The sequence below is a fragment of the Camelus ferus genome, chromosome 10, assembly GCF_009834535.1.
Source record: "Camelus ferus isolate YT-003-E chromosome 10, BCGSAC_Cfer_1.0, whole genome shotgun sequence".
NCBI classification, from domain to species: Eukaryota; Metazoa; Chordata; class Mammalia; order Artiodactyla; family Camelidae; genus Camelus; species Camelus ferus.
The window spans coordinates 60,448,838-60,476,203 of record NC_045705.1 but is presented as its reverse complement, the minus strand read 5'-3'; the positions used below and the strand labels follow the sequence as shown (position 1 = coordinate 60,476,203).

The following is a 27,366-nucleotide window of genomic DNA, read 5'->3' as shown; positions in this document are numbered from 1 at the left end:
GTAGGTCCTAGCTCCTCAGCCTGGCATGAAGGCCACTCTGATCTGCACACCACCAGCCTGCTCCTCTGGACACTCACATCCCCTCTGTTCTTCCCCCACCACCTCCCCCAAGCTCCACATTTCTTATGTCTCCAGGCCTGTGCCCACATCATCCCCCCTGGCTATTTCTAGGCAACCTGGAAACTTCTTTGATCCTGCCACACCCTGTGTCGCTGGGAAGTAGCCCCTGGCTTCTGCAGGCAGAGAGTTTTGTACCCATGGCCCCTGGGCTCCCTCTGAAATAGCACTACTCACTCTATGTGGTCAACCCCCAGCTGTCCTGTTTCAATATTCGTACAAGGCAGGGCCCAGGGGAGGACTCGGTGAACGCTGAGATGAAGAGAACAGCAAGGAGGTTTGGCCGAAGGGATCGGGATCTGCGTCTTCTAAACGGAGCCTGGCTGGCTTAGATCATCTCAAGACTGGGCCCTAGGCGGCCCCAACGCCTCTGCCTCACTGTGGGCCCTGAACAGCCCCTGCCCCTTGGCCTCTGTCTCCCCACGTGTGGGGAAGTGGGGCAGGGGCAGCCCTTGTTCAGTGGCCCCTGGGTCAAGTCTGTAGTGCCCCTCACCCCAGGGCTCCGGTTCTGAACACTTGCTGCGCACCCCTCCCAAGGAATGGTGACCACAGCACCTGCCAGTGTCCCTGCACAGACAGAGTGTCCCCTAACCATCCCTCCCACTCTCCCTCCACCTCCCTATGGAATTGGAAAGTGAGGCTGAGGAAACAGGCTCTGGTGGGCAGCTGAACCGGCTGAGGGTTCCAGTCACCCCCACTGGGCTGACTGGGAGAAGGTGAGCTTTCCCCTCCCCGAGCTGGGTGGCAAGCTCCCCACGAGCCCCTCCAAGCTCAATGCAACCAGGCAGACCTGGTGGGAATCCTTAGCGTGGGCCAAGTGCCTCAACCTTCTGCTTCTGTTTCCTTTCTTTTCATGCAGCTGTGACCCAGCACACCTCACAGGGCCTGGCCCACTGCAGTGTCCAGCAAATGGCAGTCTTCTCCCCCCTGCCCACTATTCTTCCTAGCTGCTCTGTGCAGGGTGCTGGGACAGAGGATGCCCTCCTGGCCATGGGGCCTCTTTCTTTTTCCCAATATTCCTGAGGCTCTAGCCTGTCCTTCCTGCTCTGTCTACGCAGAGGTTTTGCCTCTCTGGTAAGACTGGAGGAAGCTTGAAGCCTCCTTGCCTGGGATTCCACGCTCCTAGCTGCTTCCCTCTGGAGTCAGGCCTTCGCTGGGAGAATCACAACTCCTCAGGGAAGGTTACGGCTCAGACCCTTTCCTAGTGTAACCAGGTTCACCCTGCCCTTCTCAGCTGACCCTGCTCTGGTGATCACAACAAGGCTCTACCCCTGATTACTCTCTGTAGGGCCTGACTCTCCTCCAATCTCTCACCTGCTCTGTGATCAGACAGTCCATGGAGGGGAAGAGCCAAGCTAGGGAGGGGGCAAGGAGATTTTGGGAGGGGATCATCTCCTCTGGGTTCTCAATGGTCACTTCTTGGAGAAGAGAGCTAGACCACATGACTTCGGTCACATTCACTGGTCTCAAAGATTAAGTTGCTAGGCTGGAGAGTTTGTGCTTAGCTTCTCCGAATCACTTAAATTGTGTGTGACTGCGCTATTAGATAAATAATGAGTGGGTAAACAGATGGATGGGTAGCTGAACAAATTGATACATGGAAAAATTAATGCTTCCATGATGGTTAGATGGTTGGATGGATGGACGCATGGCTGGATGGATGGGTAGATGGTTAGATGTTCTTTAAGAATCAGCTAAACCTCACCTCCTCCAGGAAGCCTTCCTTGATCCCTCTGACTGGGTCAGGGCCCCACCAGGCCCCAATAGCTCCTGGGCTTTTCTGTCTCAGGGGATTGAGCACAGAGTGAGCAGGGGTCTGGGTCATCTGTGTCCCCAAAACTCAATCCAGGACCTGTCCAGAGAGGCCCTCAGGGCAATTCTGGGCAATAAATGTATCAGTTCCAGACACATAAGTGGTCCAATCTGACAGGAGAGGGGCAGGAAGGGACACCTGAGAGGTCAGCAATGGCCAACCACAACGCTGATCTTGCTGGGGATGGGGCTGCTGGGGTGAGGAGGAAGGCACTGTAGTTAAAGTAATTCCCACTGATGCTTTTGGTGCGCTTGCCGCGTGCCAGACATGTGCCAAGCCCTTTACACACACCATTTTATTTAATCCTCCCAAAGATACTATTGGCATCCCTATTTTTCAGATGAAGGAGCTGAAGCATCCCAGGGAGATACAGGAAATGCCCAGGGTGACACAGCAAGGAGGTGCAGGACCAAGGTTTGCACTCAGGTCTGCTGTGTTGTACTGTCTGGACACCAGGCTGATCCTGAGGGCAGTGGGAAGTCCTGGGGGCTTTGGAGCAGAGGTGGGGAGTGGTCCAAGCCTGCAGGAGGCTGTTACATACATTCTCCATCCCAGGGGAGAACGGGCATCTTTAGGGCAGCCACAATTGGCTCCTCCAGGGAAGAAGTTAGGCCCCCTGGGTCTTGGTTCCAGAAAAGTGTTTGTCATGCTCCCTCCTGTCCATCCTTCTCCCTTCCTCATGTTTAGAGGCTTCAAAGTATCTGCAGCTGGGAGTCCAGAGGCTCCAGAGGCCCCTAGGAGCTGCTGCTGCTGCTCTGGAGCAGGACAGCCTCCCCCCGAAGCCTCCACCTAGATGCCCTTCTCCTGCCTCCAGCCCTGAGTGCCGTCCATCATCCTACCCTTCCCACCTCCCTGCCCTCAGCCCCAAGTGCCCCATCCTGGTTACCCTCCCCTCAGCCTTCAGAGTTGGAAGGTCTTTAGTCAGAATCCCAGTAGCTCCCCTTAATAGCTGGATGACCTCAGCCAGTGACTTCTCATCTCTGAGCCCCGATTTTCAAATACTGTTGAAAAGTGGTAGCACGGGACCCACCACCGAGGGTGAAACGTGGTGGGTAAGCGACGGCACCTGACTCACGCCCGGGGCCCTTCAGCTCCTTTCCCTCTTCCCCCTGACAGCTCGGCCACAGGACAAATTACTCTTCGAAGTTAGTTACTCCTGAACGGATGTGCTTTTTTTTCTGTTGAGACAACGTAAAGAATTTAACAAATAATTATTTCCTTTATTGCTATGGTTAACAGGAAGTTCAGGGCTACCCTTCATCTTAATCACAGTTATATAGGTTCCTATGTGGTTGATAAGTTTACTTCCTACTCTGTCTAAGGGGTTTTAGTTAAGACGTCTACTGCCTCCTTTCTTTTAAACTACCCCTTATCTTTAAAAAATTGTGTGAGAATATACTGTTATTTTCAATCCTGCCATGCACAGCTCCCCGCTGTCCAGCCCAACCTGCCCTGCACCTCGTCCCTGCCTGCCCTCCTCTCCCCTCCAGCTGCCCGGCTGCTTCCCGTGTTCATGTTCACGTTCATGCCTTTCCCAAGCACTTGCTTGTGCCACAGACCATAGTGCGGTCCCCTGACATCTGGGAAATGCCAAACCCTCCTTCCAGGCCCAGCTCCCCTAGGATGATTCCCTGGCTCTGTCAGCCTGTATTTTCCCTCTCCCAGAGTCCTACTGCTCCAACTCTGCCCACGCCCATCCACGTTTATTGAGTGTATATTGTGTTCAGGCCCTGTTCTAGGGATTCTTCAGTAAGCAAGAGATAAAACCTCTGCCCTGGTGGACCTGACATTCTAGTTGGGGAGAATGACATTCAGTCAATCAATCAATCAATCAATAAAGCTTTTTAAAAATCTTGTGGTGGCAAATATTAAGCAGACAGTTAACAGAACAGCCTGAAGCAGAGGGGACAGTTAGTGGAGACAACTGATTCTATTTTATTTAGGTTGTCCAGGAAGACTTTACAGTGAGGTTGGGGGTGAGGAATCAAATTGTGTGGTCATGACTGTGAGTATTCCAGGCAGGGGGGCCCTGGAGCTGGTGGCGCTGGAGTGGAGGGAGCGAGGGGAAGGTGGTCGGAGAGGATTTCAGGCTGAGTGAGGGAGCATGGGAGCTATGGCAGGCTGGGGAGCAAGGGCACACTAATGACCTGCCCTATACCAGGCTCTGAGCTGGGTGCCTGACAGCCAGCTTTTCACTTGGTCCTCCTGGCAATTCTGTGATTGGAGGCTGGTCTTCAGACCCATTTCAAAGGCAGCGGAAGCCCAGATTTAAAAAGGACCTGCCTGAGGTCACACAGCAGTGAGGCCCTTTCCATTTCTCCTGAATCTGTGGCAGGGTGGCGGCTGGCAAGGAGAGGGGCGGATCATGCCTTGAGACTGCTTATTTTTCCCCAGCCTGTCCTCTCTGCATCTGCCCATAAATCACTCTGACACCCCAACGAGGGGGGCCCAAACAGATTCAACAGCACCTCCGTGGGTGAGCGCTTCCCAGGCCCCTATGCTTGTGGTTCTTGGCTCCGGAGGCTGGCCGCCCAGACCAGGGCTCCAAGTGCTGGGCACGTGACACCAGGGAGCCGTCTTTGCCCTGGGCCAGGAAGGGGTTCAGGACAAAGGAGAGGACCCCATGGGGCCGGAGGATCTGGCTACCAGATGAAGGGTTGAAAACACTCAAGTCCTGCTGCTTGAAAATCAGGGTGAGACCCTGGCCCATCCACTGGGGGGTGCAGAGGGTGTGGGGGGCCAGAAGCTCCGAGAGGGCAGGGGAGGGCCAGCCTCACAGCTGGGTACCTGCCTCCTTCTCCCCTCATTCCCCACCTCCATGCCCAACGCGCTGAAAGCTCCGGGTTGTACCCGTCTGGAATTGTTTTGGAGCTGGCATGGGAGCAGAGGCAGGCAGAGGGAAGACCCCCCTCAACCCTGATTGTCCTGCCCCCACCTACTCCCCTGGTGACTTGCCAGCACAGGAACCATCAAAAGCTTTTTTACTCAGAAGTGGGCTGGAGGGCTTTTTGGAGAAGGCCTCATGGCTTCCCAGGGGTCCCCTGGAGAAGAAGTGGCCTTTGTCTGACAAACTTTGGGGATTCAGTGAGCACCTGTCCTGTGCAGGGCTCTGAGCTGCAGGGTCACCAACAAGGAACCAGGCCTTCAAGGAGCAGCTGGTCTCGGAGTAAAACCCACTTCTCAGCCTGCATTCAAGGCCATGGCAATGGGCCCGGCTGACCTTTACCACCACCCCTCCCCCAACCCCTGCCACATGCCACCCCACTGTTTTCCACACTTGCTGTGGACTCAGAAGCCACTACACCTGCTCAGAAGCCACCTGCCCACACTGCACTTCATTGCCAGGTTGGCAGTCCCTGGGCATGGGTCAGGCCAGATGGTGGGAGGCAGCGTGGGGCAAGAGGGTGGGAAATCATGGATTCAGGGGTCAGAGGGGTCTGCTGGTTATTTGGCTCTGCCACCTGCTAAACTGAGCAAGTCTCTGAATGTCTTTGAGCCTCAGCTCACAGGTGGGACCCTTGCTATGAATCCTGTTGGGACATACGGGGTTTACGTGAGTATATGCTACTGAAGTTTCAGCGAAGGGCTTGGCCTACCACTGGCGATCATTAATTCAATAGCTGGAGCTCAATGGTAAGCCCCGGGATCACTCCCTGCTAAAGCTCCTGCCAGCTGTCACCAGCTGAGGGCGTCGCGAGCAGGGGCCTCGATGGACCCTGGGAGGGGAAAGGAGGAGTAGGCCATGCCTCTCTTTTCCATGAAGAAGATGAGGCCAAGGTCAGTCCCCGACCCATCGCCAGCCCTTCCAGGATTCCAGAGTTCTGGGAGGTTGGGGATGATGTCTGCCCCCTGCCTGATTCCTCTTCTCTTCAGAGTTGAGGGCATGAAGAGACTGATCCTCAACACTTGCTTATTCCTCATGGCTTCTCCTGTCCTGACTGTGGGTCCCCAGCTTCTCTGTAGCCCAAGTTTCTCCAGGACTCTGGCCTCTCTGCAGAAGGCAAAGCCGTCTGCACCCCTCTCCTCTCTGGGGGCCCGGCTCTGAAGCACCATGATTGGCTGTGAGGTGAGGCCAGGCGGGGGGTGGCAGGGCTTGCCATCTTGAGGAGCCTTGCCTGCTCTGAGTCTGGGGGCTCTGACCCTCACTGCAGTGGTGCCTCAGAGAGAGCCTCCTGAGCCCAGCTCTGGCTCTCCACGGCCCCACTGTGTGTCCCTGGACAAAATGCTGCCCTGTCTGGTAGACGAGAGGGCCAGCCTCACGGAACTGCAGAGGAGTCTTTCTAAGGTGTCTGAGGCTGAAGAGGGATGGACGCCCCCCTTGTTCAATCAGAGCTGTTAGTGTGCTGGGGGTAGTGGGGGGTGGGGCCAGCAGGGGCCTGTAGAAGGGACTATTGGGGGATGGCAGGGGGTGGGCAGGAGGGCAGTGGGGGACCAGTGAAGGTGAGGGTTGGCGGGTGGCCAGCCTCACCGCAGGCCTCCCCAGGGCCCCCTAATGGACCCCACAGAGGCTGCTTGTCAGGGCCTCTTGCCTAATTATCAAATCGTTCCCAGATCCCCTCCCGTGGTCTGACCTCCCCTCAGCCCGAGTCTGTGAGGAAACACCGAGCTCAGCCCCGAGGCAAGGACACTGGTTTGCAGGGCAGCAGGGCCCTGCCTGTGCCCCTGCCTGTGGCCCTGCCTGTGCCCCTGCCTTGCCCCAGCCCCACCTAGCCACCCAGGCCCGGGCAGAAACTGCTGCCTCCCAGTCCCAGGTGGGGCAAGTGTTGTCTTAAGAGTCAGCCCCACCAGGGGGACCTTGGCTGAGTTCTCTGGGTGCCCTCTGTGGAATGGGACTTTCAACCCCAAACTCCAGGGTCACTGAGATAGTCTGTGCTGATTCCTGGGGGAGCTGGTACCCTTCCCCCTGGACCTTGAACTAGGCTCTGGGAGGCAGAATGTGGGCTGAGGGTTGGTACCAAGCTGCACCCCCCCACCAGCCCTCTGCCCAATCCTTTGCTCTCAGCAAGTGCCCTCACTCCTGCATCTTCCCAAGACAGACTCACACCCCTCACCATGAGTCAGCCTCTCTGTGGAGGACCCCACAGCCCACGTCCCGCTGAGGTCCTGCTCTGAAGTATACTGCTCAGGCCAAAGGGGGCCTGGGTGCTGAGCATGCAGGGACCTCCCAGGGTCCTAATGTGAGCCCTAGCAGAGCCAGCCCCATCCCCTGACCACCATTGTGTGCCTCCCCCAGGGCACCCTCACATGTGTGTGCACGCCCACCCACACACACATGCACAAGTGTCTGCACACACACCCATAAATGCACACTCGTGTGCACACACATGCAGGATCCAGCAGGGGTGATGAGGAGCTGACATCTGCCCACCAGGTGCGCCCCAGCTGTTAATCAGTGCTTGGAAGGAGCCGCTGGCGCAGCGACCCCCAGAGAGATGAGGGCAGCCAAAGGTCACCTGAGGTTCCCACAGCCCCTCACGGTGGCCACAAGGAAGGAGCCAAGAGACTATCAGCCCGTCAGCTGCCCTCTACCATTTCCAGAAGAGGAAATAGAGCCAAGAGAGGAGTGAGGACTTAGTAGGGGCCATGTCAGTGGCAGGTGGGGCTGGACTTCTGGCCCAGCCCTCATGGCCTTTCGTCTCCCTACCCCAGCCCTACATGTCTGCCCCATACCTAAGCCTGCCCTGTGCTCCCTGCCTGGAAGGAAGAGGACCCAGGGGGCCTTGGCCACCAAATTGTAAGGGGCGACAGGGAGGCACAGTGTTCTCAATTCTAAGGAGAAAAGACATTCTTCCAGGCAAAGCTGTCCCCCAAGGGCAGGGGCTGCCACAAATTGGAGAGGGAGCTCCCTGCCGCTGGGGGTGTTCAAGCAGGGGTTGGAGGCTGCTGGGAGTTCTTGGGTGGGCTCAGTGTCCACCAAGAGTCCTTTCAGGCATTCCCCTATTCTAAGATTCTGAGTGTTAGTGACGTCCCTGATTTGAGAATTCTTCTGAAGTTTTGACTAAATGCAACCCCCTCCCCAGGCTCCTTCCAGCCCCAACTTCAGGACTTTCTGGGCCTCTGGAATCTTCTCTGCCAAGCCCTATAGGGCGTAAGCAGACAGATCAGGACTCCAAACCTTACTTATCAATGACAGCAGATGACTTTGCCTCGCCAAGCCTTAGTGGCTCCATCTGTAAGATGGGGACCATCACAGTGGCACTTGTCTCACACATCATGGTTGTGGTGTGGATAAAGTGAGGGGCCACACAGGAAAGCCGCTGTGAACCTGACCAGGAGCTCTGAACTTGACTCTGCCTTGGAGGGCTCTGCAGGAGGAGGAGACAGTGGGAGTGAGGACTGGAGGTGGTCTGGGAGATAAAAGGGCTAAGGTGACGAAACAGCTGGGTGTGAGCAAGGGTGGCTGTGTGTGAGAGCTGAGGCTGGGGGCTTCGCATGCCAGGCTGAGGCCTCAGGACCCGCAGGAGAGGACGTGCTTCCCAGCAGGATGCCAGACGGGCACATCCATCACTGCCTGCAGCTTGCCAGCCCAGGCTCCAGGCCACTGGAGCTGGCGGTGTGGATCAAAAGACCTTGAGAGTGAGGCCAACAGCTGGGCCAGGCCCACTGACCTTGCTGACCCCGGCTGCCAGCCCAGGCCTCAGGAAGGGAAGCTAAGGGGTGAAGGGTGAAGGATGAAGTTGCAGGGAGGCAGATCCCTGTGCAGCAAACAGGACCTACGGGGCACCAGAGTGGGCGGGGCTTTGCCTTCTTCATTGAATTGGGGGACCACATCATGGTAACCCATCTTACAGATGAGGACACTGAAGCCTGGATGGTCTCTTCTGTCCTCCACCCTGAACCACAAAGGAGAGGGGAACTAGTGGAAGCATCCAGATTGAATGGGGAGAGATATTGGAAAGCCAAGAGCAGGGAAGGGGGCCCTTGAACCCCAGGATCATGTCTTTGGATTGAATCTGTTCAGTTCAGAGAGCTCCAAACCACAGCACTCCCTGGCCTGGCTGGCGCTTCCAGATCGACAGCAAGCACGTGGTCTTGGAGAGGTTTCTCCAGGCCTCCATCTCTCCATCTGTAAAACGGGTGGGTTGGACTCACTGCTCTCCAAAAGGCCTTTCAACCCTGAGGTGAAATGAGGAGGGCCAGAAGGGGGTTCCAGAAAGGAGGCTTCCTCAGCTCAGATTTAACAAGCCGTCTATTCAGTTGTAACTGATCAAAACCAGACTTGAGCTCAGCCGTGTCTCTGATTTGCACGTAGTGATCAGCCGCCAAGAATGCATCCCTCACTGTTTCCAGTAAATAATTGGGCTCCCGCGGGGTTCCCAGGGTGGGCCGGACGTCTCACCTCCTCTCTTCACTGTGAACTTGACCAGAGGAGGTCAGGTGGGAACGAGACCCACAGTCAGGCCTCCAGTCGTGCCCATGACCACCCCAACCTGCGCTCAGGAACCCCCGCCCTCCCGCAGTCAGAGAGGTCAGGACTGCCAGCTAGAGTCCACAGGGCCCACTTGCTAGGGAGGTGGCCCCACTATTTCCTTCATTCATGCAGTCAACAAACCTTCCCAAAGCTCCCAAGGGCTTGATGAGAGGCAGCAACCCGGCCCCTCATCAGAACTGCCCCCAGCCTCTCAGGGGTCCTGAGAGGTACCACCTCTTCCTCTGTTGTTCCTCCTGGTTTATAAAAGAAGGGATGTCAAAACCGGGTTTCCAATAGTGACATTGTGTCAGTTGTACAGTGAGCATCTTCTTTCAGTTCTTCCTGTTGTCGCCGTGACTGTGGGGGTGCCAACCTCGTGTGAGGTGAAGTGACTGAAAAGGCCCAAGGGGCCATGCTTCCAGGAGGTGATGCCTGACTGGAAGACACCTGCACAGTGTGCCTGTGAGTGCACACACACACACACACACACACACACACACACAGAAGCATACATACTATGCTGTGACAGGACCTGGTTAAAATACAGCATTTCTGATTCAGAGGGTAGGGTCCAGAAGTCTGCCTTTCAGCCAGGGTCCCAGGTGATTCCTCTCCAGGTTTGGGAACTTAGGCTGTAGACTCAGACTATAGACCTGACCTTGAGAAGATGTCCACCCCTAGGGAGGACCTCCACGATTGCAGTCTTGGAGCTCTCTGGGTCTCCAAGTCACCCTTCTTGCTCCCCTAAAATAAAAGCTACAAAAAAGTATCAAGATGCGGGTGGTGATGGGCACCCACTGGCTGCCATTTCACACTAAAGTGCTGGGACCGGGTTTTACCCCATGGAGGAGAGTTTGCATTGAAAGGGCGCTAACGGGCAGGCCTGGCCTGTCGTTGTGACCTGGAGGGCTGCCTCCTGCAGTCCCTTCCCCCAGGAGGAGAGGAGCCTCATGTGCTGCCAGCCTGAGGCTCCCACCCCCTTTCTGACCTCACAGCGGTGATTTGCTAAAGGATGGGAGGGCAGGAAGGCCCTGTCAAATGGGGGCATGGCGAGGTCTCTTTGCCCTCTTTCACATTTAGCCACAGGATTGAATTCAATTTGAATTTCAAATAATATTAAAAGATGGCATGAGATTCTATGTGTACCAAAAGAACGCGTGAATTTTAAAAGTTTCAGAAACATTGTAAGGGTTGGTGACTGCCTAACCCACCCTCCAAGTCCTCCATCTGGACACCACATTTTAGTTCTGAGTTGAGGTTCCAAATTTTAAGCTCCAATTGGTTCAAAGCAATGTCTAAGTGATCCTAGATGGACCTCTGTGCTCCTAAAAACATTCTGTGAACAAATCCACCAACCAATGGAGCACAAGAATGAAAAGGGAGAGAGGAAAGGTATGGAGGGGAGAAGAGGGAGGGAAGGAAGGTGGGCTTGTTCTGACTACCTCACCCTCCTAGGCTTTGGCTCTGCCTCGTGGCTCCATTGTCCCAGGGCCCTGGATATCTGTCTCCCTTTGGGTTTAAGAACCCAGGCTTTGGGCAGGTATCCCCAGAGACTGGGCCACTCATTCTCTTGATACCCTGGGAGAGGGATTCGGGTGAATATGTCTTTTGAGCAACCTCTCACTGCCTAGACTGCTTAGGGCTCCTGCTCTGCTGCAAGCCCTTCTCCTGTGAGCAGTCAGCCTGGCCTGGAGAAAGAGCGTCCTGGCCCTTCCCTGCTCATCCTCTTCGCTGTTCCCTGCAGGTCCCCACCCTCAATTTGCACAGCAAAGCTGGGGTGGGTGGAGGGAAGGGGACTCCTGCCTCTGCCTCCCACCTCAGGTGGATGAAACCCTAGGAGATCAGTTTGCAGTTGGAGGGTCCTTAACACACAAGAGGGGGTTCCATGGACATTGCCTCATTTGATTACTCGTTCCCTTTAACAAGCTCTTTATCAGGCTCTGGGGACCCAAGAGGAATCATCCCTGGCTTTCTCTGACCCCAGTTTGGGGGCACCTCCTAGGCAAGAGCTGGGTCAGATCCTCCTCTGGATCCCAGCACCCAGCCCAGGCAGGGAGGATCTGAAAAAGTTCTGGAAAATATGAGCAAGACCCCTGCCTCCCCGCCAAAGTGATGTCCAGATTCTGGGTCTGTTAAGAATTCATTTTTCATTCCTATCACTTTCACATCCCATCCACCACAGCTGCCATGAAGAGAGTGTGAAGTGTGAGGAGCAGGGAGCACCCTCGCTGGGTGAGGAGGGTGGTTGAGGACGCACGGGGGACAGAGGCTCAGCATATGCAGGTGCCAGGGCTACCCGAGAGCTGACCTGCTGGACCCCAGCACTCTTTTCCCACAGTGACTTCCTCTCTGGGGGAGCCCTTCACACCTCCAAGAAGCCTGCACTGTTTGCCCAGAATACCCGCATCTCTCACTGCTCCAAGGCCTCAGACTGGTTCTCCAGGAGTGAGCCGTGCTGGAGGGGAGAGGAGACAGACACCCCACAGAGGGCTGGCGGCTAAGGTTGTCAGCGGACAGCTTAGTTTCCAAGGGGCCAGCCTGCTCCTCCAGCCCACTCCCCTCCCACACCTGAAATAACAGGCGCGTGCCTGTGTTTCCAGTCTGTGACTTTTACTCCCTTGTTATCCCCCTAGTTTGACAGATTAATATTCAGAGAAGCCCTGAGGGACAGTTGGAGGGAAAAGCAGTGCCCAGGCGCTCTACCTCCTCAGCCAAGAGGCCTCAGCAGCCCCTGTTCTGCCTCATCTCCATCTCAGTCCTGCAGATGGATGGCAGACAGACACCTGGTGTTCCCCCCTCCCTTTTGCCCTTCCCAAGCCCAGCCAGAGGAAGTCGCCATCATGCAAGTAATTGGCCCCTGAGTGCCTATGGTATGCAGTTCTGGGCCACCCAAGGGGAGGGGAGCTGGGCACCATTCTGAATACAGCTGGCTTGGGGTCACCAGTGAAGGGTATTGCTTGACTTTGTCCACAGGCCCAGGCCCAGCCATGCAGCTATGAGATCTGATCTAGACCTGGCTTTTGTGATGTCTGATCACAGAGACCCCGATTCTGATGTCCCCTGATAGAAGCCACACCCAGCCCTTCATCCCCTACGGAGGGATCAGGAAGGGGATGTTGACGGGCGCAGCAGGAAGGAGTCTGCCAAGCCCGGGGTTTGGCAGTGTTTGGGATCTGGACCAGAGAAGCCTGCACATCATGCTTCCAGCCAGCACAGCCACTCCCTCAGCCAGATAGATCCTTGAGCCCCTCTCACCTTCACCATCTCCTAGGGCTGGGCTCTGCTCACAGGGTCAACAGGCGGCTTGCCCCAAATGCTCAACTCCCCCAGGGCACCCTCCAGCCTGCTGGATCATATCCAAATTTCAAGACCTCCATGATCCCACCCTGTGGATATTCAACCCTCATCCAAGAAATATTTCTAGGCACTTCTCTCTGTCCAACCCTTCAGGACCTCTCAGAGGAAGAGCTGGAGTCAGGAGAACTGACTTTGCAACCTGGAACAAGCCTTAACTGCTGTGTGACCTTGGACAAGTCACTGTCCCTCTCTGGGCCTTAACTGAAAATTGATGCCCAGATTCTGGGCTTATTATGATTTCATTTTTTATTCCCATCATTTTCATATCCTGTCTGTGGCCCTTTGGAAAGCGGATAAGCAAGGGTCTTACTCTCTCCATTTCACAGATTGGCTCATGTGTGGACCACATTCCTTGCAGGAACTTTGCTACAGAGGCTGGTCACCACAACCCCATGAGGCCTAAATCAGGAACCCTACCCTATGAAGAGGACCCATGACTCAGAGGGGTCAATGACTAGTCACAGCCATGACAATAGTCAACACTGACTATCTACTTTCCTTGAGCCATTAGTCAGGCTAAGTGCTTTGCATTAACTCATTTAACCCTCAGAACACTCCAGTGAGTCCTGCCCTGTTATTACCGTCTTCCACAGATGAGGAAACCAAGGCTCAGAGGGGTGGAGTGATTTGCCCACAGCTACACAGCTTGTAAACATTTGAGTCAGAACGTTTGACACCTGGAGCCTGATTTGTTCTAACCTGTCCCTGGCAAGACTCAAACCCAGATATGCCTGCCCCAGAACTCCCCAAGTATGTCTGCTCCAGCTGCCTCCACAGGTCCATGTCGGGCAGGGGAGACTTCCAGGCTGCAGAGAGGGCAGCAGCAGAGCAGGAACCGATCCCTGGGGCTCCTTCTCCCAGCCAAGCACTCTCCAGCAGACGGTGGTGACCAGGGTGGAAGGGTGCAGTCCGCCTGAGGCCTAGGGCTGCACCAAAATTCCCCAGAAGCAAGGACTGAGCACAGAGAGGTCAGTGGCCAAGTGGTTTTCCCCTAGCCCACCCACCCTCCCCTCACTCCCAGGGAGCCTAAGGGGCTTGTTATTTCTGGGCAAATGGAGGCAGCCATCCCAGAAGGGGCTCTGTTTGGTCAGAACCAGGAAGGATTTTCTGTGGGAGGAGGGGAGAAGCTCACAGACCCAATCAGAGAGCCCCCTAAACCAGCCAGCATTAGGTGGCCACAGACCCAAACCCCAATTTCCCAATTCAGTGCTGCAGTCTGGTCCTCCACTAGCCCAGTTTCTGCACTCAGAGGACAGAGGTAGCCTGCCTATTGCCTTTGTCCTGACCCTCCTTCCACCCTGGCTAGGGAGCCCTGCCAGGCAACCAGGCACAGAGGGTGACACTGGTATCCCCAGAAAGCTGTGTGACCTTAGACAAGTTACATAACCTCTCTGACCTTCATTCTATCACATGGGACTACTCACACAGACCTCACAGGAGCTTGGAGGCTTGAGAGGAATTGTACACAGGGCTTGATTCAGCACTTGGCCCACGGCAGGAGCTCAGCTGTGCATCCATGTCATCTGCACCCACAGTGGGGGCCTGAGGCAGGCAGGGTTCTGTCTCCAGGCACCTGACCTCACACTGGGCACTGGGAGAAGGAGGCTGGGTTGGGTGTGGCTGCCTGGGAAGAGAGGGCCCTGGTGGGTATCTTATCTAACTGCTCCCCTCCCTCAGGGTGAGATGGAGAAACTGGCCCACAGGGAGTAAGTGACTTGCCCAGGGTCATTCATGTAGCAAGCCAGATCCAGTCTCTGCAAGCTTCTGGGCTTCAGTCTTCTCATCTGTACCATGGTTCCTCACCTCTGCCTACCTTTTAAAGGTCAGCTGGGAAGGAGACAGGGGAAGGACACTTGCTTAGAAGAGCCAGAAACACAGAAGATTCTTCCTTCTTCCACTTTGGGATCACAGGTCTCAAGATCCAGAGCCAGCAGTGAGTGAATAATATCTCAGGCCACAGCATGAAGTGCCCCCGCCCCAGTACTCTCTTGCTGTGGGCTGTGTGGGCGAATGGGCTAGCTCCCTCTTCATGCTCACCAGGACTAGGGGAGGCGCTGAGGGGCCAAGGGGCAAGGGCTGGACACCACCCACCAGTAAGCTAGTGTCCCCTGGGGGCTCAGGAACAGGTGTGCCCCCCTCCATCCCCAGGGCACAACACATCCTCACAACATACAGACTCCCACCCAGCTCCCTCAAGCCGGAAATCCTTGTAGTCCTGGGGCAGTCCTGATCACACAGAGCAGTGACAGCCTGGGAGCTGGAGGCCCAGTCTAAATGAGCAGAGACAGAGAGAGATGGCGAGAGACAGGATGGAACTCATGCTCTGGCCCAGACTGAATATCTGTGGGCCACTTTCCCAGGCTCAGCCTCACTTCTTCATGTGTAAAGTGGGGACATTAACCCTTTGTGGGTCAGAGGGGTCCTCAATAATTTTAAAGACCTTTGGACAGTCACAGGGCTGGGGCCTCCCCACTGTCTCCCAGCCTTTGCCTCTCTTGGCCTCTAGTTGTCCATCTGTTCAATGGGGGGACTGGATTAAATGTCCATAAGGCTCCTTCTTGCTCTTAAAGATCACCTGTCACCTCCCAGTTGGGAGGAAGGGCCCAGCAAGATTGAGGAGGAGGGTCCACAGACTCTAAGGGGGTTGGCTAGGTCCCAGAAGTGAGATTGCAGGGTCCCCTGAAAGCCTGCAATGTCCAGCAGAGAGCCCCGCCATCTGGAGCAGCCTGGAGCAGGGCCAGACCTGCCAGGGCTGATGAAAATGGCCCCAGGGATGGGGGGGTGGGGGAGGAGTGGGGTCTGTCACCCGCCGGCCTCCGTGAGGGCAGGATGCTGGCAGGCGGGATGAGCCTAGTATAAATAAATCACTAACACACGGTGGAGAATTCCTTGAACAGGCGCCTTGGATTATGGACAACAGAAGGGGGAGGGGGTGGGGGAGACATTCAGCGGAACGGTTCCTGGGACCCCTTTCCTCTCATGCACCACGGCCCTTCCCCCTCCTTCGTCAGAGGCTGTGACTGTCTGAGGACTGGCAGCCTTAGGGGTGGGGGTGGCCTTGGTTGGGAGCCTTCTCTGCCTGGGACCCGGCCCCTCAATCCATGCCGTGAGAAACTCGAAAAGCCCCAAGTCCGTCCGAGGGGAGAGAGGTGTTGAAAGCCGCATCCTGCTTGGAGGGCTGAGCCAAGGCCAGAGATAATATCATGTGCTGCAGAGCAGGGGGGCTGGGCCTCGCTGGCCCCCTCCCTCCCCACCCACCCCCCACACTCTGCCCCCTGCCTGGGCCTGAGCTGGAGCTGGTGGATAGGGGCTATGCTGTTCCCAGCCCAGGAGGTGGCCTGGCCCCTGTCCCACTGGACTCACTCCAAGCCTGAGAAACCCCAGGCTGGCCCAGGCCAGGGTCAGAGATCAGCCTGGGGAGGGGGCTGGGAGAGTGTGAGGCTGAGGTCTGCAACTGGTCAGATCAGTGTCGGGTTCCCCCCTTCCTGTCTCTGGACCTCAGTTTCCACATTTGGAAAGTGGAGTGGAGGGGACCCAGGTCATCTCTAAGGGTATCTAAGTGCTTAGGGGGCCTGTGCTGGGTGGAGGGCACAAGGCTGGCTCCGGGTCATGCTGTCTGGGCTTCCACTGCAGCTCCTGGGGTGGGTTAGTGGCTGTTAGGACAGATGGATGGATGAATGACTGAACAAGAAACCGCTAAGATCCATAAATCATACAATCCAAACATGCCTGGAAACCAAGTCCAGAGAAAACGGTTTCTATTTCCCTGCTCAGTAAGGATACCTCATGAGCCAGCACTTCACCATTTACAAAGGGCCCCTGCATTCATCCCTTGACCCTGGGAGGAAGGACAGGAAGGGCCTGATGTCCCCCGCGGCAGGTAAGGAAGCTAGGAAAAGCCCAGCTGGGTTCGGCACCGGGCAGTCTGCCCCGAGCTTCCCCATCCTCTGTCTCTGAGTCCCCAGGAACCCAAAGCTGCTAACAGGGGAGGGAATGTGTCCCTACTTAGTAGATGTGACACCCGGGTGGAGGGAGGTCAACACAGGGGACTAACGGCCCAGCCAGGACCAGAACTCAGGTGTCCAGCTCCCACCATGGCCGCAGCTCTGGCCCTGAGCGTAGGGCCTCCGCACAGTCAGTGGCCTCAGAACTCCTGCGTGGAGGCCGGGCCCCAGGTCTCTCTCCTGCTTAAAACACCCAGGTCCTTCCTCATGCTTGGCCCCCGCCAGCCTCTGGAGTTCTGCAGCAATGCTGGAACCCCAAGCATGTGCCAGGCCGGAGAGGGGGGACCTTTCCCACTAATCAAGAACAATATCCAACACCTGTAGCCCGAGCTACTCCAGACTGCAGCCCCCACCTCCCCACAACACACTTCTGTTCTGAGGCCTGAAAATGTTTCACTGAAGAAGAGCTCGGTTAATTCATTTCCACTCTCAATAACCCAAATGACCAGCCCTGCCCATGGGGGTGGAGAAAGGCCAGCTTTGGCTTTGGTTGGGTAGACTATGGCCTCTGCCACTTGGGTAAGCTTGGCCTACCCACCACCATTCTCTGAGACTTGGTTTCTTTATCTATAAAACGGAATGATGGCTCACACCTGCGAGGATGTACCACACTGCAAGGCCCAGAAGAAAGGAGAGCTGGGAGTGTACTTCGTCAAGGGTAAAGTGCTGTTCGGAATATGTGACATGTGAGGTAAGAGCCTGGGTGACTTCCAGGATCACACAGGGTTGGGGGTGGTGGGACTTCCCGAGCGAAGGCCTAGAGGTGGACGACCTCATCGTGGGTCCCGGGACCGGCCATCCCACACTGGGAGGGCCCACCGTTGGGCACCTTGTTCTGAAGGGCAGGAGGCGTCTCTGCAGGGGCTCGCTGACAAGCACCCTCTCAGGGAGGACGGGAGGAAGGCGCTGCTCAGAGGGCTTCTCTGAGAGCAGGGATGGGCCCTTCCTTGTGAATTTCTCAACAGCCCCCTTCGAACTCTCAGAATCAGGCTCAGCAAGGGAAGAGATCCACCCTGAGTCACACGGCCACTCGGAGGGGAGCCCAGGGGCAAGTCAGGTCTGGGTGTCACCAGCTGGGTCAGTCCCAGCTCTCGGGGGGCCCTGTGAACACTCATCACCCTACATGCCCCTCCCCCTCAGGCTCCCCTCAGGCTCTCCTCAGACTCCAGCCTTGAGCAGCAAGGCGCAGGCAGGTGGCCAGGCGGGGTGCCCGGAGGTGTGCAGGGAGGTGGGGCAGGCAGACAGGGCGTCTCCAGAGAAGAACCAGAAGTGGTGCTGAAAGGGGTTTGGAGGAGGCTGGTCTGGAAGAACATGAGAAAGAATGATAATGGGAACCAGAGGCCGGTGGGAGGGGCTGCTCTGGGCTCATCCCGGCCGCTCGCCCCTCGAGGTTCAGTCAGGGAGGCCGAGGCCCAGCGCGGAGCTCATCGTGGAGCTCATCGTGCTCCTTGGCCCCTGCCCAGCCCTCTCCCCACCCTGGATGATCTCACAGCAGAGGGGTCGGGGGCAGCCAGTGCTGGAAATCAAGGGCTGTGTGGGGCTTCGGGATGGGGCCAAGTGACATTAACTCTTCAGAAGAATTTGTGAAGCTAGTAGTCAACAGGATGGCCTAACCTACTGAGGAGGCTCAGAAGTCACTTAGAATCAAGGCAGGCAAAGGCGTTCAGTGTCCCCTGCCAGGCAGGGATCAGTGAGGCCCTACTGTGTGCCTGTACCTTCATGACACTTGATTCATTTGTCTCTCACAAGACCCCAGAGATGAAATAAGTACTCCATGATTTATAGATGAGGACATCGAAATTCAGAGATGTTAAGCCACTTGCCCAAGATCACACAGCCCAGGACAGAGCAGGCACTTGAACTCAGGTCTGTGGATTTTAGATCCAGGGTCCTTTCCACTGCCCTCCCACCACCTCACCCATACACCCCACCGCTAAACCCACTCTGGGGTCTAGAAAGAAATTTCACAGGAAAATGAGGGCTCTGCCTTGGTCTCAGCAGTGGGAGATGCAGGCATCAGGATGTGGGTGCTGCCCTGACCCATGGGCCCTCATCTCTCAGGTAAGTGCCAGGGGCGTCCGTGGGATCTACGAAGCCCTCTCCCCACAGGTGTCCATGGCGGTTACTGCCCCTAGGCCTGTCATCCCTGCTGTCCTCAGAGTTACCCACTGGCTCCCTGTCTTTGCTCTCCCCCTGAAATCCCACCTCCCACAGTTCCTCAGGAACAAGGGGCGCTAATGAAGTCCCCATGACACCGAGGACCTGAATGCCCAGCTTTACCCCGAGGACAATGGGGAGACATGGAAGGGTGTGGAGCAGAACTGAGCTGGAGACAGAACCTGGAGAAACAGGAACCTGATTTCCAGAGGTGCTGATGCAGCTAGAGCTGCAGCGGCCTGAGCTCCTTTCAAGGCCTGGGTGGGGATGAGAGGGTGGGGCTAGCAATGTGTTCACATGATTATATGTTCTTGTGAAAATTGCAAAAATATAATATTTTAAGTCCAGTTGGTTAAGACATCTGTGTCTGCCCACTTTGACTGGCCCTGCACTGCTTCCTCTGGAGTGGCTATAGATATTTTTGGAATCTGACAGAGGGGAAGTCGAGTTCGAGTTTCACTTGTGTCCAGGGGCATATATGCATACATGGTGCCCATTAGTGCTGACCATCCTGGTGTGGAATGGCTTCCAGGATTCTCCCACTATCCTCTGCACAGCTGCATCCAGCATCGTGACACCATGGTACAGGGCCACGTGTGACATCAACGTGTCCTACAGAGCCTGGCGCCTGTAGCATGTGGACAGAGCCAGACAATAATCTGTGGGAAATCTGCTAATCATTAGATTGTATAAAATGGTAAGCAGAAGATTTCGTTCTCATCAATGCATGCTCAAGATGGAATTTCTCTCCTGTCAGGGATGTACGCAGTAAAGCAGTAGTTGAATTATAAATGCACCATTCATTCTTTTTTCTGCTGACTATCACACAAAATAATTTTGTCAGAAGTCCTGTGTTTTTGGCCAACCTGTAGCAGTCCTACAAATAGCAGATGGATCTGTATGTGAAGTTGCACATTTTGTGCAGCCCAACTGATGAAACCCCGTGTGAGTATATTGACACACCTCGTCTCAATGATGTCTGACTGTCCCAGATGAATTCTGTTTCTCAACAGCCCTCGTTTGTAACCTCTACAAGATGATGTCTCTTGCTATAAGTTGTATGACCAGAAGCAGGGGCTCCCCACAGATCCAGGCACCCCCAGAGCTCACCTGTCCTTCTGGAACTTCTGTCTGCATGTTTCCCCAATCCCATACACCTCACAGTCTGAAGACACCCCTCTCCTCAGGCCTCCCACACTGGGGATGCATTTCAGCAGGGTGCACATCCATGGCTGCACCGGGGCCAGGAGAGCAGGGTTCTGAAGGAGCAGATGCCGGATCCCATCCCTACCAGGCATCTGCAGCTGGACTGCACATGGCTGATAAAATGGCCCGGGGTGCAGCCTGCATAGGAATTGAATCTGGCAAGCCTGCATTTCCAGTGACCCGTCTCTCAGATTGGAGGTACTGGTGCCGGTCAGAGCCTCCACAGCCTTCCTCCTCATGGATGCTCAGCTTCTCCTGGCCCACCTAGCTACACCTCCACAGGTGCTCACCCTCCCCAGAGGGGACCCTGGCCAGCCACAGCTGTGAGAAACCTTGTGTGGGGTGCACATCTGCCTCCTTGTGACCTCCACCCATCCATCGGTCTTGGGTCTACCCCTCAGCTCAAGAGGAATAAACTCAACCTCTTTCGCTACCTGCAAAACCCTTACTCTTACTCATTCTTCACGGCCCTGGTCAAAGGTCGCTCCTCTTGGAGGTTTTCTCCTCTCCCAGTCTCACCTCCAAAGCCCGGGAGCTCCCACACAGGGCAGTGCAATTATCCATCTGTGTGTCCCAGACTGGAAGCTCCTGGGTAGGGGGCAGAGACTGGGTCGAGTCCTCTCTCAGCCCAAGGACCAAGCAGCAGAGATGCTGTGGTTTTCCACCTGCTATGGCCACAGGGGTTCAGAAGCACCGCTGGAATTCTTACCTCTTCCAGTTTTAGTTTTTTAAGGGTAAACTCTTCTCTGGCTTCTATTTTGAGACACTTCTCAGGGCCTGTAAATAATTTTTTTAAATTTGTCCAGATTTCATAATTGTTATCTGCAGGAAGGCTCATGCAATTACTTCATACTGCCACCATTACAGGAAGTTTCTCCCACTGCATTCTTTTTAAAGTATGTACCAGAGCATGTCACTCTCCATGCTTAAGACCCTTCAAAGATTTCCCACTGCACTGAAGATAAAGTACAAAATCCCAAAAGTATTGTATAGACTCTTTTAAGGTTAAACATTCCTGTAGCTCCCCTAAGGCTAAAAGCTTATTTTTATTTATATTATTGCCTAAACAAGTCTGTACCAGCATAGGATTTTTTCCTTCTCCATCCCTTCCTGGGACCAGGCACACATTGAAGCCAGAAAACAGAGGGGGCATTTGGGAAAGTGGCCAAGATGAAGTGAGAGACAAATTCTTTTGGCCATGATGATGTTAGGAGGGGCTCTATCCGGGCACTGTGAACGATCAGGCTTCTGGTGGATGCTCTGCCAGCAGGGTCCAAAGCCCCCACCCAGGCCCTCCCAAGGGTAAGGAGAAGAAACAGTGGAACCCAAAGAGGGAGGGAAACCAAGGAATTAAAGGCATCCAGAGAAAAAGTAGGGAAGGAGAAGTCCTAGAAGAAAGGGCTGGCCACAGAGGGCACTCAAGGCTCTAGAACAAAGGCCAAGGTTGGGGGCAGATTAATGCAGCCCCTCTGTAGCCTCTCCCCTGCTGTCTTGGGGATGGCCAGTTATGGCCCAGCCCTGAAGCCAAGCCTGTTTTGCGGGAAGTTGTGGGGGTGGGTTGAACACCATAAGGAAAAACTGTTCAGTACGCTGTTCTACCTTTCCATTTTTACTCTCAAAACATTTTACAAACAAAGAAAACTAAATAGAAACTCCTGGGTTTTTTTTTAAATTTTATTTATTTTTATTATTTGGGTGGGGGGAACTAGGTTTATTTATTTATTTATGTTGAGAGGATTGAACCCAGGACCCCATGCATGCTAAGCATGCGCTCTATCACTTTAGCTACACCCGCCCCCCCAGAAACTAATGTTTATAGCCCTCCTACAACCATAAAACCAAAACAAGTTTACAAATGAAAACCACATGAAACTACAAAGCCAATTCAGTTCATATCAGCAAGGTTAATCTAATGTAGAGGCTGATGTTTTGCTGAAACTAAATCACCTCCATCACGTGACTCTGGCTCTACCAGCTACATTGCAAGTGCTTCAGCCTTTCACACGCCCACACACCATATTATAGGTATCTGTGTACATGTACGCCAGTCATCACTCGCTACTCCCATCATTTCTGTCCGCCTGGGCTTCTGGGATTCCCACAGGCCCTGACCTGAGTCGGACTTCACTCATCAGGAATGTTTCTTCATCTGTCCAGTCAGCCTCCTCTGTCCCCGCTCCATGGCAGTGAGTGCAGTGTCACATTAAGCCAGGTATTGTCCGTTCCTTTGACCCCTTGACTTGCCCCACCATTTACTACCTCCAGGGCAGAGTGGATACTGTCCAGAACAAGAAAGGGGATTGAAGAGCTGAATGTCTCAAAAGCTAGGCTTTCATTGCAAGGCCAGGCTTTGTGGAGTGGAAAAAGAATTTGTGAGTCCTGACCAGACACAGGCAGGAGCCTGGAGAACTTTGAGTGTACTGCCATTAAAAAAACAAACAAAACAAAACAAACAAACAAACAAACAAAAACTGCCATGGAGGAGAGAAGAATGCATGCAAATGGTGATGTAGGAGTGTTTTCCCACCTCTAAAAAAAGGAGTAAAATTTTGAAGAGCTGCAGAGGGCGCTATTTGGAAGGGGTGAAGCTAGACCCCCAAAGTCAAAAAACTGATGGAGCCTGAGGGGCCCCTCCTCCCTTGTCCCCACCGCCATCTGGGATCTGAACAGGGGATAGGTTTGGGGCAGTCACAGACAAGGGACCCAACTGCCCAGGTCTACCAGGAAGACCTAGGTAAGCCTTCATAGAGCTCCCTGCTGGTCAGGGTGCCTTGGCAGCCAACCCGCAGAGGGGAGAAGTCCAGGCAGGGAGCCCTGAGAGCAGCCTCACAGGGGTGGGAGAAGGTGGGCCAGGTGCCCTGAGTCACCAAGGGAGCCGAGCAGGGCTAAAGAATCCTGGTCTAGGGGAAAATGACACAGGTGTGAGGACCCAGAGACCAGAACCATGGAGGCCAGCACCCAACATCGAAATGAGCCACAGGATGGACAGGTCAGAGCGACTCTCGTCAGAAGCCCTGTCCCTGGGGCCACACTGGGTGAAGGGTGGGGTCAGGGAGGACTTGGGAATTTGAACACTTACCCTAAAGAAGATATGTTTTAACTAGAAATGACTGACTTGCCTTGAAGTGGGAAGATCGAGAGTCTTCCGCCAGTGGCTGAAAAGGGCATTCATGAACTTGGCTGAAGACAGTGATGGGGAAAACAAGTTACATTTGTGTACATCCGGGCTGTGACTGTGCATTAAAACCTGCTGCTCACAGAATTCCTTGTGCCAGTGGGTTGGTCTACACAAATGCAGGCCAGCACTGAAGCTGAGTCTTAAGGGAGCCGGCCAGAGGGGTCAGGATACACTTATACTATTTTTTAAAAAAATCATCAACACTACATTGCAAAACATAACTGGAAGAAAACAACCCTAGGTAGGGGAGGGGGACTGTCTGTGGACCCAGTTTGCCACCGTCCACCTCGCCAGGGTCCTGGTGCTTAATCTCTGCTCTAGCCCCACTGGTCACTTTAATTCCTTCACATATGCCATGCTGTTCCTTGGGCCTGGAATGGGCTCTCTAGCTTCAAATCTGTTTAAATTTCACTTCCTCAAGGAGGTTTGCCTGAGATCCCAGGGCAAAGAGGCTCCCTCATGTCAGACTCTCGTGGTCGGTCTTTTGTGGTTTTTCTTCATAGCACTGGTCCATGATTTGTTCAGCCAGGGCCAGACCAACAGGGGGCACCCAATCAATGCCAAATGAATGAATGCAGGGAACTGGGGCCTGCAGCTCATACGTAGTGTAGAGAAACACTTGAAGGTTCTGGTTCCCAGTCCTAGCTCGGTCACATTTTAGCTCTGAGAATAGCTCTTGGCTATGACACTTACTTCTCTGGACTTCAACTGCTTCATCTGTAAAATGGGCCCTCAGGGCACTGACACTGATCTAGCACACTTTCCTGAGCACTGGTTGTGCCTTATAACAAGGGGCCTGCCCTCTGGGAGCTCACAGCCTGCTTGAGGTGTCAGACAGGGAAACAGACACTGAGAGGAAATGTATGGGCTGCTGTGGGAGCACACACAGGTGGTGGGAGGAGCCCAAAGGAGGGAGGCCCCTTGTTTTGGGTGGAGGTGGGGGTGGAGACTGGGGAAGACAGCAGGGAGGACTGCACAGAAGAAAGGTGAATGTCTGAACTCTGGCTTAGAGGATGAACAGAGGTTTGCCGTGGGTGAGGTGAAGATATTCTCAGCAGAGACACCGTGGGGGCAATAGCCCTGAGGAATGTAGGAGCAGGGGCATTCTGGGGAATGCAAGCATCCAGCTGGCTGACGGGCAGGGTACAGGCCCCCAGTTACTCATCACCCCTGGCCAGTCGTGTTTGGTCTGTACCCCACTGCATACCCCACCCCAGCCCCAGACAAATGCATTTCATCTGTTAATGTTTCAGCACACATCTCTAAGGGATATGGACTTTAAAAGAGAACTATGATGCTACTTTTTACTATTACTATTCTCACACCTAGAAAAAATTCCTTAATATAATCAAATATTTACTCAGTGTTTACATTTTGATTATCCCTTAGTGTTTTGTTTTTTTTTTCAGTTTGTTTCACTTATAGGAACCAAACAAGGTCCATAATGGGATTGGTTGATACACCTACTGAGTCTCTTTTTAAAAGGTTGTCCCCTCTTTCTATTTTTTCTTGCAATATATTTATGGAAGAAACCAAGTTCTTTGTCCTGTAGAGTTCCCACTGTCCAGATTTTGCTGATTGCATTTTCCAGGTGTTAACACACTCACTTGCCCTCTGAATTTCCTATACACTAGTCGTTAGATCCAGAGCTCATCTGACAATAGTAATATAACTTGAGCCATAAATGCAAGTCACTTGTGTAATTTCAAGTTTCTTAGTAGTAATGTTTTAGGTGGTAAAAGCAACTGATGAAATTAATGATAATATTTTACTCAATTTAATATATCCAAAATGTTATCATTCCAACATGTAATCAGTATGAAAATTCTTAATATAAATTTACATTCTACTTTTGTACTAAGTCTGAAATTTGATGAGTATTTTATGCTCACAGCACATCTCAATTTGAATGAGCCACTTTTCAGCTACTTAGTAGCCACATGTGGCCGGTGTCTATCATACTGGACACCACAGGTGGAAGTCTAGTCATACTTTAGGTCGAGCTTTTGCCAAGAATTCTTCACGGGTGTTGCATTCTTTCATCAGGAGACATAAAATGTCTTGTTTTCTCTCTTTTTGTGATACTAGCAGCTGTTGACAATCATTGTCTTAGATGCATTAGATTAATTGGAATTGCAAAGTGGTGAGAGTCTGTTATCCCTCCTGAATTTTATTTTACTTGGACTATTTCTATAAGAGAAATGTCTCCTCATCAACGATTTGGTTAACTAGTAGGTAAGTGTTTGATTCTTTGCTTTCCTTAACAGTTCTCGGAGGGTTCGATCTGTGTGTAGGACAGGTCCCTGTGTTTGCGGTGCAGAGAATGGGTTGGAGGGCAAGAAGGTGGCGGAGGGGAGCAAGGGAGGAGGTGACTGCACTCCAAGTGGCAATCCGGCCATGGCCAACCCTGGGCAGCCAGCCAACTCTCTCCCCTAGACCTCAGGAGTCTCCTTTGAAAGGCCGATGAGCACTCAGCACCCACTACCCTCAGCGTCCTTTCTGCCGTGGCCTGTGCCCTGGGACTGTCACTCCAGTCAGGCCCCTGTCCCAGGTCATCTCCCATCAGGGCTTGAAAGGAAAGCTGCAGCCTCTTACTCTACGCAGACAGACAGCTCTGGTCCACTCCTGCCCTCTCTGCCCTCCCTTCCATCCTCCTGTTACCCAGGTAATGTCTTCACCACACCCGGTGACTCTCTCCCCGCGCTCCCCTCCTCCCCATTTCCTTTGAGATCTTGCTCCTTTCACTGCCCTCTTCTTCTAGAACCTTCACCTTCTTCACTGGCTCCTTCCCATTAGCATTTATATGAAGTCTTCCCTCTACCTCACCTTCTTTTCCAACTTCCACCCTATTTTTCTCCATCTCTTTACAGGTAAACTCCTTGTAAGAGTTGTGGACACTGCTGTCTCCACGTCCCCACTGTTGCCGTGCCTGCAGGATGCAGTCAGAAACCAGCTGTGGAAGGAATGAATAAACACAGGTCCCCATCATTTCCTTTTCTCCTGCTTCTTACCCTGGCTGGCAGCCTTCCCCCATCTTATCCCCTTGACCTACCTGTTGGACGCAGCTAAGGTGAGTCCTCAAAGCAGCAGCCCCCCACAACGCCCCCACCTCCTCCGCTCCCTCTGTCCTGCATGACTGTGAGTCACAATTTATGTGGCTTGACCTCATGGACTTTTGTCAGTTATATCACATTTCTGCCATGTTCCCCCTTCTGGAAAATTGCACCACACCCTGTAACACCATGCTTGTGATTTGCTCCTCTTCTAAAGGGGCTACTGAATGGGGAAGAGCTGCCTGCAGCTGGCAAGATGTTCAGTTGGGGGAGCCGAGGCAGGAGGCTGTGGAGCCTTGGTAGGGCTTGGGGTGCAGAAGTGGCCCAGGGAGAGGTCAAGCCCTGGTTTGGCCCCAGCGTGGCCTCAGGATCTGCATGATGTTGGGCCGGTCACCCTCCCTTGCAGGCCTTGTCCAGGCTCCCCATCAAGAGGTGATGGTAATACATTGCCCACGTCTTCCTACTTTGTCCCCAGCAACAAATGCTATCATGTAAGCGACTGGGGTGGGACAGGAGCGCTGCACATGTTTGCGGGGTCACTGCATCACCAAAGAGACAGCAGGTGCCCCAAAGCCGATGTCTGTGGGGCAGGGAAGCAGAGGCTCAGCCCCTGCGTTGCTTTCCCAGCTGGTGGCAGGCAGCTCATTACCGCTTAAGATGTCTACTGAGAATCTGTGATAATCCTCAAACCTCTTTATGCTGTTTACAAAAACCCAGCTCCACAGTCTCATTTGATCCTCAGACAATTTCTCCTCTAAAGGTCACTGATGATTTCTGATGCCAACTCTGGGCTCACTGGCTTCAGAGCTCCCTGGGGACCAAGAGACAGACACAGGGGTGAGTTACAAAATCCTTGGACCAATATTCTGCCTCATTCTCCCACTCCCCCAACTTCCCAACACCGACCCTGTGCCAGTAAAGGGCTTAGCTAGGGATGGGGGCAAAGAAGTCACGGCAACTGGCAGGCATCTGGGAGCAGAGAGCCTGGTCCCAGGCCAGCAAGCTTGGAGACCTCAGTTTGCAGGAGCAAGAGATCATAGACCTCCTGCACATTAAGTAGCCTGTGGGTC

General features: G+C 54.0%; 1 long non-coding RNA gene across 2 annotated transcripts; it reads left to right on the top strand.

Annotated features, from left to right (window-relative positions):
• Positions 1–15,549: 15,549 nt before the first annotated feature.
• On the top strand, positions 15,550–27,366 carry LOC116666480. Of its 2 annotated transcripts, XR_004323364.1 has the most exons (4): positions 15,550–17,393; positions 25,511–25,908; positions 26,114–26,313; positions 27,057–27,366. It is a non-coding gene; the product is annotated as an uncharacterized LOC116666480 (long non-coding RNA). The 2 variants fall into 2 exon arrangements; XR_004323363.1 differs by lacking the exon at positions 15,550–17,393 and having other exon boundaries at positions 25,334–25,908.